Source organism: Apium graveolens, chromosome 2 (assembly GCF_009905375.1).
Source record: "Apium graveolens cultivar Ventura chromosome 2, ASM990537v1, whole genome shotgun sequence".
NCBI classification, from domain to species: domain Eukaryota; kingdom Viridiplantae; phylum Streptophyta; class Magnoliopsida; order Apiales; family Apiaceae; genus Apium; species Apium graveolens.
The window spans coordinates 218,371,865-218,383,991 of record NC_133648.1 but is presented as its reverse complement, the minus strand read 5'-3'; the positions used below and the strand labels follow the sequence as shown (position 1 = coordinate 218,383,991).

The 12,127-nt window shown below is 34.4% G+C and overlaps 1 non-coding gene across 1 annotated transcript; it reads left to right on the top strand.

Moving 5' to 3' along the window:
* Positions 1–11,710: 11,710 nt before the first annotated feature.
* On the top strand, positions 11,711–11,817 carry LOC141709609 (small nucleolar RNA R71). Its single transcript, XR_012570175.1, has one exon. It is a non-coding gene; the product is annotated as a small nucleolar RNA R71 (small nucleolar RNA).
* Positions 11,818–12,127: the final 310 nt, after the last annotated feature.

The following is a 12,127-nucleotide window of genomic DNA, read 5'->3' as shown; positions in this document are numbered from 1 at the left end:
AGTGAACTTGCGATTGCAGAAATGCGATCCATCATCACTGATTATGACCCTTGGAGTAGTGAAACGTGTGAATATCTGCTTATGAAGAAAATTGATCACCACCTTCGCATCATTGGTTGGCAAAGCTTTAACCTCAACCTATTTAGACACATAATCAACCGCCAAAAGAATATACTGATTATTGCATGACGAGGCAAATATCCCCATGAAGTCGATTCCCTAAACATTAAAAATCTCAACTTTGAGAAGCACATTAAGAGGCATCTTGTCTCTCTTGGATATATTTCCAACTTCTTGGCAGTGATCACATCTTAACACGAACTGATGAGCATCTTTAAGCAAAGTTGGCCAGAAAAATCCCGCTTGAAGGATACGGGCAGCTGTCTTCTCTCCACCATAATTACCACCATACACAATAGCGTGACAATCTCGCAGAATACCTTCTGTCTCCCTATACGGAATGCATCTCCTGATAATTTGATCTGATGCATGTCTGAACAAGAACGGCTCATCCCATCAATACCACTTCACCTCATGTAGAAACTTCTTCCTTTGAGCATAAGAGAGTTCTAGGGGAATAACATTACTCACAAGATAGTTCACAATGTCTGTAAACCATGGTTCTTTTTATTGCACCCCAAACAGTTGCTCATTGGGAAAAGATTCATTGATCAATGTGTTATCCTGTGAAGCCTTACCTTGATCTTCCAGTCATGAAAGATGATCCGCTACTTGGTTTTATGTACATTTCCTATCTTTTATTTCTAGCTCGAACTCCTGAAGCAATAGAATTCATCGAATCAATCGAGGTTTAGAATCTTTCTTCAAAACCAGATATCGAATAGCAGCATAATCAATGAAAACTGTCACTTTTGTCCCAAGCAAATAAGATAGAAATTTCTCGAAACCATAGACAATTTCCAAGAGCTCATTCTCTGTAGTAGTGTAATTCAGTTGAGCAACGTTAAAAGTTTTATTAGTATAGCACTGCATTCTTTCGTTAGAGCAATGGTTTCCAACTCCTCAAGTTTTAGTTTCCGAGAAAGAATACCCTTCATAAACTTAGCATAGATCGGCATCTGTTCTAGAGCTTCCGTAAAAGGCATGTTAATGTGCAACTTCTGGAAAACCTCCAAAAACTTAGCAAATTGTTTGTCGAACTTCTACTTCTGAAGCCTTTTAGGATATGGAGGTTGTAATATCCCATATTTTCCAATATTATTATTATAATTATTTGGAATTAATATGTGATTTTTATGTGAATTTTTGTGAATTATATGATAAGTGGAATTGATGTTTGGGTGTTTATATGTGATATTCCTTGAGTGTTCTAATTTTTATATGTTCAGAATAAAATATTGATAATTGTGATATTTTTCTGGAAATTTTTGGAGTGTTATATGATTTTATAATGATTTATGTATTATTAATTATTTTCTGAATAATTACCAAAATTATTTTATAAAGCCGGGAATCGTCCGACTTCAACCGTTTATACGTTTTTACAACCCGAAACTCTTCCGAAAACTCCTTCATAACCTAATCTGGTAATTCCGGACATTTTCCGTGTTTTGACTTTTTCAATTCGGATTACGGTTTGACCCGTGCGCGGCCCGGCACAATATTTTCGATACGATAGTTATTTCGGTAATCAATAAAACCCGTATTCTCGAAAGACGGGATATTTTTATATTATTCTCGTATATAGTGTTTTATAAAAAGCTCGGTTTTGATAATTATCCAATTTTGGTATTGAATCGGATCGTTATTGCAGTTACTTAGCTGCTAAGCAACTAATTTAACGATCCAAAACGATCCAAAATGATCCAAAACGATCCAAAACGATCCAAAACGATCCAGAACGATCCAATATTCCATAAATATAAATAGTTTTTTTTATTTATTAATAATTATTATTAAAAATCAGTTTTTATTTTTATTTTTCAGAAAATCAGATCTTTCTCTCAAGAACTAGGGTTAGGGTTTTGATTTGTTCTTGAAGATCAAAGCAGATTTGGGAATGATTCTGTGGTCCAAATCACAAGTGTGAATATTCGTTTTGAAGCCCTTGATTTTCTCTATCATTTTCTACCATCAAATCGTATCAACGATTGGTAAATTTTTAATTGTTAATTTTAGGGTTCTTCGTCGTTTTAATCGATTTGGGGCTTTCTTATTTCTTGATTGTTCATAAGTTTTGATGTTATAAATAGCTTTAGATGATCATTTACAGTTGATTCATGTATATATATATGTTATTTGGTTGCTTGAAGTGGTAGAATGAGTTCATGGGTTTAGTTAGAAGTTATTTATCAATTTTCCGGATTCATACTTGATTATTTGATTGTGTAGTGAGTTGTAATAGATTATAGACGTTGAGAGCTTCGTTTTGTGATATAGAACGTCGAGTTTGGTTGGGATTTGCCCGATTTCGAGTTTTGACCGGCGTGTTCATCGGATTCTTGGTGGTTTGATCGGAATTAACGAACTGGAGGTTGCTTGCTGTTGTTATGACTTCGTTGATGTTGTTGAGATTGTACAGATGAAAACCGTGTAAAAATCGAGGTGATTCGGTGATGTTTTCGGGCTAAACGGAGGTTCGCCGGTTTCCGGCGAAGCCGCCGGTTTCTGGGTTCAAGCCCAGATTCCGGTCGACGTCCGACCGGTTTCCGGTTGTCCTCTCTGTTCAATGCCGCCCTTCGATCCAAAAACTCTGAACTCAGCTTTTCAAAAACGTTTTTAGGATTTGCTTTTTTAAAAATAAATCAAATTCAATTCTTAATTCCCAAAATTTATTTTCTATTTCAAAATGATTTGGTTAATTATTTTGTAAATAATTAACTGAATTATTTTAATTTCAGAAATTATTTTCTTTATTGTTTTCAAAAATCCAATTTGATTTAATTATTTATAATTTATTTTAATTATTTATTTATGGATTTAATTAATTGATTAAATCATTTGATCAATTAATTTTATTTATAAATAGTTAAATAAAATGTAAATTATTTATAATTAATTCAAATGAATTCTAAAAATTATTTTTAAGCTTTTAAAAATTATATTTTGGTATTTAAAAATCAATTAATATTATTATTAATTGATTTAATTCTATTTATTCTTATTTTATGCGTAATAAATCAACCGTTCGTCCGTTTAATACGAAACGAACGCCTCTAGACTCAGAAAAACATTTCGCTTTCAATAAAAAATACTTTCGAGACCCAAATTCTTTTGTTTCGAAATGTCGCTTGTTTTGCAAGTTAGTTCTGAGTCGCTTATTTATCTAAAAGTCATATTTTTGACCAGATGTCACTTTTAAACGTATCGAGTCGACCCTTTTGATGAACCGAGTCATATGTGATTTGAATTATGTGATATATGAGTTATGTGCTTATGTGTTATGTGAATTAGGTGTGTATGTGGATCAAGGGTCCTATGTTTGTCTATTATATTTATGTGAGGGTCATAAGAATCTTGTGTTGGACTGTTTCTTTTATGTGCGGGTTATCGTATGGGTAGACGATAGGCTTTTGACGCGTAGTTCGTCGAGTGGTTATCGATTAGACAATTAAAGTTTTATCTTTTAATTATAGATGCGGATCTCTCGAGTTGATCAGGACAAAACGTTGGATAAAGAATGAGATGGAATGGCATTTGGATATTTGGCTTCTAGCAATCGCATGACCAGCATATCGGTGAAGTGTTGAAAAGAAAGGCGGTGATGTTGTGAGACAAAATGTCAGAATAGATGTGGTTTTGCGAGTGTGATTAACTGCTAAAAACTCAAAGGCAAGTACCTCTGATTTCACTTATTATTCAAGTGATGTTTATTTCGAATCACAGTATGCAAGTATCCCTATCATCACTTATTGTTCAAGTGATAATTATTTTAAATCTTTTGATGCAAGTATCGTTTTCCCTATTCTCAGTTTAGAATCGATAAATGTTTTACATATCGCTGAATTAAATAATTCTGTTTATGCAAGTATTCTTCCGTTATTCTATATTCAGAGTAGCTAAGTGATTTTACTTATCCAATTATCGGATTTATAAATGCTTTGGATTTTGAGAAAAGTGATTTGGTTGTGAATATTCCTACCCAAGAATTGGGGGAATAAAATTATTTCGGGTGTCGAGTATCATGACCCCATTTTAATAAAAGGTTTTAAGATTGGATCATAATTGCGTAAGTGACCGGGACGGACGGTCCAGCGGAGGGCTATTTCTAAGTGCCATATGAAATATTATGACACCATTTTGCCACAGGCTAGTTATGCCTTTTTGTTTGAGTACTCGTGTTTTTGGGGTCACGTTTCTATGAATCATGACCTTGTGCTATCACACGGGCTGATCAGCATGTGATAGTACGTCCGTCGGAGGATGATCCTAATCTAAATTATGATATTGTTTTGATATTCATAGAATAATAATTTATCAACTGATTCTTTTTGGATTAAAAGTACTGATTCTGTTTTGGATTAAAAGTGAACTGTGGCTTTGATTCAATTTCTAATTTTGTGGATACTTACGTTGTTGTTAAATATCAAAGGTGGTATTAGTATAGATGATTGATGTTGACTTCAGTATGGGTGTTGTGAGCATCAAAGTTCGTATTGATATCTAATTTGATATGACAACAAAATAAGTATTAATATCAAGAGTTGAGTTTTGGGTAAAGTTTATGATTCATTCCATGATCATTGTTTCATGTTATTGTGGTTTACGATATTTCCGTAAACACTATTTTACGAGTTTTATTCTCGTCAAGATTCAAAGTATTGCTGAAGCCTTTCGCTTGAAAATATCAAAAAGAGTTTATAATTCAGCAATTATGATTTTAAATGTTCTGCTCTAATGCAGATATCGGTTTTATATCAAAAGACCCTATATATGCTATAATGATCTTGCTGAGCATTTCTTCCACTCATACTTGCCTGTTTTTAAATTTAACCTCCAGTGAGGATAGCTTGCGCTGTTTAGCTGCGTAATTCGAGGAAGTAAAGAAGAAGCTTTTGGAAGGTGGTTGATCCAGGGTTTGCGGGCTAGTGTAAGTTTTATTGTGTAAAGTTGTTTATATTATATTATATTATAGTTTTGTATTTTATTTGGGCCTAGTATACTTCATTTCGAAGTTATACTAGTGGGTTTAGTTTTGAGTTGGAATTTATTGAAAAGAGATTTAAAAGAAAGAGAAAAATTATTTGTGGAATTTGGATTTCTTGTTTCTAGAACTGTAACCTTAAAAGATATTGGATTAGTTTGGGGTCATAAATGATAAATATCTTCCGCTGGCATTTATTATTTGATTTAACAGGTTAATTTGGATTGAGGTTTTATAGTGACGACCAAATCTTCTGACCCCGGATTTGGGGGCGTTACAGGTTGGTATCAGAGCTGAGGTTATAGTAAACTAGAAACGAGAGTGTGTAGGAGTGTGTATAGCTATGTGAGGACGTTTGAGCTCATATCGAGTTCCTGTTGGACTATTGGATATAGTACCAACGAGTAAGTTAAGATAAGGCGTATTCGTTTGAGATGGTTGTGCTGAGCTGGATGGAACTCCTGGCAGTTGCAAACTTCTATTGTGAAACCTTTCGAGGCTACTACGTTTTGATGACGATGAAGATTATCGATATCCCTGGAATATGAAGAAGCGTCTAGAATCAGATGGCGAGTCAACTGGAGAGTTCAAATTGAAGATAAATATTAAGACTTTGGCAATACCTTTTCTTTCTATAATTCATTTTGGCCTCTCTCAAAAGAAGTGATTGTTAGAGGATATATTCCCTAACACTCATTTTCAATCCTATCTGTGTTTTAAATGTGCCAGAGGCTGTCATGAAGCCTATTTTTCAGGTTTTGATAGCTCTGCCAAATTATGATAATTTAACTTCCACTTTTCTTATTTGGTGGATGGTTTCTTGGTGATGTGACACCACTTGCTCATTTGGTGCCATAATTTTTTCTCTGGATTTCATTCCTTCAGAAATATCAGCTTTGAAATCTTTTCAGTTTATTCATTTGATTTTGAATTCCTTTGATATTCTTTCATTCTGACTGAGATGAACAACCCTAACTATAGGGGACACAAGGTAAACCTGTCTGTGTGATAGGAGTTGGATGGGACGCCATCACTTGTGTGTGTTGTGAATACATGAAGGGTAACAACCTTTAGTAGTGTCTTAATTTGGACACGCAATACCAAGTTCGTTTAATCATATTGATTTCTCAGTTATTCTTTTATTTCAACAATACTTTTTCTCAAATTCAGATCTTGGTCCCGTTATGGTATCAAATTCATTTCTTTTTGAAATTCCATGATTTTATCATATCAAACATTCGAAGGTATGCCAATCAAGTTAAGTTGAGTATCCTGGTCAAGTCAAAGTAAGGCGGTGTGATGGAAAGTTGGTTAGAAAACCCTAAGTGATGTCTTCTGCTGATTCCGAGGACGGAATCCTTATAAGGAGGGTAGATTGTAATATCCCATATTTTCCAATATTATTATTATAATTATTTGGAATTAATATGTGATTTTTATGTGAATTTTTGTGAATTATATGATAAGTGGAATTGATGTTTGGGTGTTTATATGTGATATTCCTTGAGTGTTCTAATTTTTATATGTTCAGAATAAAATATTGATAATTGTGATATTTTTCTGGAAATTTTTGGAGTGTTATATGATTTTATAATGATTTATGTATTATTAATTATTTTCTGAATAATTACCAAAATTATTTTATAAAGCCGGGAATCGTCCGACTTCGACCGTTTTTATGTTTTTACAACCCGAAACTCTTCCGAAAACTCCTTCATAACCTAATCTGGTAATTCCGGACATTTTCCGTGTTTTGACTTTTTCAATTCGGATTACGGTTTGACCCGTGCGCGGCCCGGCGCAATTTTTTTCGATACGATAGTTATTTCGGTAATCAATAAAACCCGTATTCTCGAAAGACGGGATATTTTTATATTATTCTCGTATATAGTGTTTTATAAAAAGCTCGGTTTTGATAATTATCCAATTTTGGTATTGAATCGGATCGTTATTGCAGTTACTTAGCTGCTAAGCAACTAATTTAACGATCCAAAACGATCCAAAATGATCCAAAACGATCCAAAACGATCCAAAACGATCCAGAACGATCCAATATTCCATAAATATAAATAGTTTTTTTTATTTATTAATAATTATTATTAAAAATCAGTTTTTATTTTTATTTTTCAGAAAATCAGATCTTTCTCTCAAGAACTAGGGTTAGGGTTTTGATTTGTTCTTGAAGATCAAAGCAGATTTGGGAATGATTCTGTGGTCCAAATCACAAGTGTGAATATTCGTTTTGAAGCCCTTGATTTTCTCTATCATTTTCTACCATCAAATCGTATCAACGATTGGTAAATTTTTAATTGTTAATTTTAGGGTTCTTCGTCGTTTTAATCGATTTGGGGCTTTCTTGTTTCTTGATTGTTCATAAGTTTTGATGTTATAAATAGCTTTAGATGATCATTTACAGTTGATTCATGTATATATATATGTTATTTGGTTGCTTGAAGTGGTAGAACGAGTTCATGGGTTTAGTTAGAAGTTATTTATCAAATTTCCGGATTCATACTTGATTATTTGATTGTGTAGTGAGTTGTAATAGATTATAGACGTTGAGAGCTTCGTTTTGTGATATAGAACGTCGAGTTTGGTTGGGATTTGCCCGATTTCGAGTTTTGACCGGCGTGTTCATCGGATTCTTGGTGGTTTGATCGGAATTAACGAACTGGAGGTTGCTTGCTGTTGTTATGGCTTCGTTGATGTTGTTGAGATTGTACAGATGAAAACCGTGTAAAAATCGAGGTGATTCGGTGATGTTTTCGGGCTAAACGGAGGTTCGCCGGTTTCCGGCGAAGCCGCCGGTTTCTGGGTTCAAGCCCAGATTCCGGTCGACGTCCGACCGGTTTCCGGTTGTCCTCTCTGTTCAATGCCGCCCTTCGATCCAAAAACTCTGAACTCAGCTTTTCAAAAACGTTTTTAGGATTTGCTTTTTTAAAAATAAATCAAATTCAATTCTTAATTCCCAAAATTTAATTTCTAATTTCAAAATGATTTGGTTAATTATTTTGTAAATAATTAACTGAATTATTTTAATTTCAGAAATTATTTTCTTTATTGTTTTCAAAAATCCAATTTGATTTAATTATTTATAATTTATTTTAATTATTTATTTATGGATTTAATTAATTGATTAAATCATTTGATCAATTAATTTTATTTATAAATAGTTAAATAAAATGTAAATTATTTATAATTAATTCAAATGAATTCTAAAAATTATTTTTAAGCTTTTAAAAATTATATTTTGGTATTTAAAAATCAATTAATATTATTATTAATTGATTTAATTCTATTTATTCTTATTTTATGCGTAATAAATCAACCGTTCGTCCGTTTAATACGAAACGAACGCCTCTAGACTCAGAAAAACATTTCGCTTTCAATAAAAAATACTTTCGAGACCCAAATTCTTTTGTTTCGAAATGTCGCTTGTTTTGCAAGTTAGTTCTGAGTCGCTTATTTATCTAAAAGTCATATTTTTGACCAGATGTCACTTTTAAACGTATCGAGTCGACCCTTTTGATGAACCGAGTCATATGTGATATGAATTATGTGATATATGAGTTATGTGCTTATGTGTTATGTGAATTAGGTGTGTATGTGGATCAAGGGTCCTATGTTTGTCTATTATATTTATGTGAGGGTCATAAGAATCTTGTGTTGGACTGTTTCTTTTATGTGCGGGTTATCGTATGGGTAGACGATAGGCTTTTGACGCGTAGTTCGTCGAGTGGTTATCGATTAGACAATTAAAGTTTTATCTTTTAATTATAGATGCGGATCTCTCGAGTTGATCAGGACAAAACGTTGGATAAAGAATGAGATGGAATGGCATTTGGATATTTGGCTTCTAGCAATCGCATGACCAGCATATCGGTGAAGTGTTGAAAAGAAAGGCGGTGATGTTGTGAGACAGAATGTCAGAATAGATGTGGTTTTGCGAGTGTGATTAACTGCTAAAAACTCAAAGGCAAGTACCTCTGATTTCACTTATTATTCAAGTGATGTTTATTTCGAATCACAGTATGCAAGTATCCCTATCATCACTTATTGTTCAAGTGATAATTATTTTAAATCTTTTAATGCAAGTATCGTTTTCCCTATTCTCAGTTTAAAATCGATAAATGTTTTACATATCGCTGAATTAAATAATTCTGTTTATGCAAGTATTCTTCCGTTATTCTATATTCAGAGTAGCTAAGTGATTTTACTTATCCAATTATCGGATTTATAAATGCTTTGGATTTTGAGAAAAGTGATTTGGTTGTGAATATTCCTACCCAAGAATTGGGGGAATAAAATTATTTCGGGTGTCGAGTATCATGACCCCATTTTAATAAAAGGTTTTAAGATTGGATCATAATTGCGTAAGTGACCGGGACGGACGGTCCAGCGGAGGGCTATTTCTAAGTGCCATATGAAATATTATGACACCATTTTGCCACAGGCTAGTTATGCCTTTTTGTTTGAGTACTCGTGTTTTTGGGGTCACGTTTCTATGAATCATGACCTTGTGCTATCACACGGGCTGATCAGCATGTGATAGTACGTCCGTCGGAGGATGATCCTAATCTAAATTATGATATTGTTTTGATATTCATAGAATAATAATTTATCAACTGATTCTTTTTGGATTAAAAGTACTGATTCTGTTTTGGATTAAAAGTGAACTGTGGCTTTGATTCAATTTCTGATTTTGTGGATACTTACGTTGTTGTTAAATATCAAAGGTGGTATTAGTATAGATGATTGATGTTGACTTCAGTATGGGTGTTGTGAGCATCAAAGTTCGTATTGATATCTAATTTGATATGACAACAAAATAAGTATTAATATCAAGAGTTGAGTTTTGGGTAAAGTTTATGATTCATTCCATGATCATTGTTTCATGTTATTGTGGTTTACGATATTTCCGTAAACACTATTTTACGAGTTTTATTCTCGTCAAGATTCAAAGTATTGCTGAAGCCTTTCGCTTGAAAATATCAAAAAGAGTTTATAATTCAGCAATTATGATTTTAAATGTTCTGCTCTAATGCAGATATCGGTTTTATATCAAAAGACCCTATATATGCTATAATGATCTTGCTGAGCATTTCTTCCGCTCATACTTGCCTGTTTTTAAATTTAACCTCCAGTGAGGATTAGCTTGCGCTGTTTAGCTGCGTAATTCGAGGAAGTAAAGAAGAAGCTTTTGGAAGGTGGTTGATCCAGGGTTTGCGGGCTAGTGTAAGTTTTATTGTGTAAAGTTGTTTATATTATATTATATTATAGTTTTGTATTTTATTTGGGCCTAGTATACTTTATTTCGAAGTTATACTAGTGGGTTTAGTTTTGAGTTGGAATTTATTGAAAAGAGATTTAAAAGAAAGAGAAAAATTATTTGTGGAATTTGGATTTCTTGTTTCTAGAACTGTAACCTTAAAAGATCTTGGATTAGTTTGGGGTCATAAATGATAAATATCTTCCGCTGGCATTTATTATTTGATTTAACAGGTTAATTTGGATTGAGGTTTTATAGTGACGACCAAATCTTCTGACCCCGGATTTGGGGGCGTTACAGAGGTGGAGGATATACTTGTTTATCCCTTGTATTCCGCTCAGACGGAGTGTTTTCAACAAAATTTTTCTTTGGTTCAGCTTCTCCATCCTTTTTCTCAGCAGAATCAGCAAAAATCTCATTTTCTGAATTTGGGGAGGGCTAGGGCGCGGTGCTATAGGGCGCGGGTGCGCCTGCATTCTGGAAAAAAAAATTCAGAATTTTCATTTTCATGATTTTTGGGGCTTGCGACCTTTCCGGACCTCAGGGTTATTGCCTTAAGCTGTTCTTTGACTTCTCTCTTTCCTGGATTAGCCTCTGTATCACTTGGAAGAGTTCCTTGAGGTCCGTTCAATAGGGCATTAGCAATTTGCCCTATTTGATTCACCAGAGTCTTGATCCAAACCGCTTGGAGTTTGCACATAAGCCTCAACTCCTCCAATTCAGATTTTTCATTAGAAGATGGACCGACACCTCCATGAAATTTTTGTTACACTCCCTGTGGCTGAAATTGCTTCCTTGGTGCAAATTGTTGCTGAAAACCAGGAGGATTGAAAGGCTTGTTTCCAAACTGCTGGTAAGGCTGCTGTAGCTGTTGCATACCACCCTAATGATTGCTCCAGCTGAAGTTAGGATGTGTGCGGTTGTTAGGATGATAAGTAGCAGAAACAGGCTGCTGCGACCTCTGAAAGTTGCTCACAAATTGAGCTGATTCACTAGATATATCACATTGCTCCATCGCATGCGATCCTGCACAAAGCTTACAAACACTCATTATCGGTTGTACACCATAGTTGGTCAGAGAATCGACCTTCATAGTCAACGCCTTTAGATGAGCAGCGATAGCCGTAGCTGTATTCACCTCCAAAATTCCTGCCACCTTGCCTTGTGGTAATCTCTGAGTTGGCCTCTGATATTCAATGGCGGCCATCATCTCAATCAGATCATAAGCTTCCTCATAGCTCTTAGCCTATAAAGCTCCACCTGATGATGCATCGAGCATAGGTCTTGACTGTGCTCCCAAACCATTATAAAAGCAATTAATCACTATTCAGTCTGGCATTCCATAATGAGGACACTTCCTAAGAATCTCTTTATAGCGCTCCCAAGCTTCACATAAAGATTCACCTGATTGCTGTGTGAATTGAGTAAGAGCATTCCTGAGTGCAGCTGTCTTTGCCATAGGGAAGAATTTAGTAAAGAATTTATGAGCAAGATCCTCCCATGTCGTAATAGAAACTAGTGGTAGAGAGTGCAACCAGCTATTAGCTTTATCCCTCAGAGAGAATGGGAAGAGTCTCAATTTCACAGAATCTTCAGAAACATTATTGAACTTGAAGGTGTCACAGATCTCGATGAACTCCCTAATGTGCATATTGGGATCTTCCTTTGGAGAAATCCCAAACTGGACTGAATTATGTACCATCTGAATCGTGTTAGGCTTGATCTCAAAGGTATTAGCTGTGATATCTGTCCTG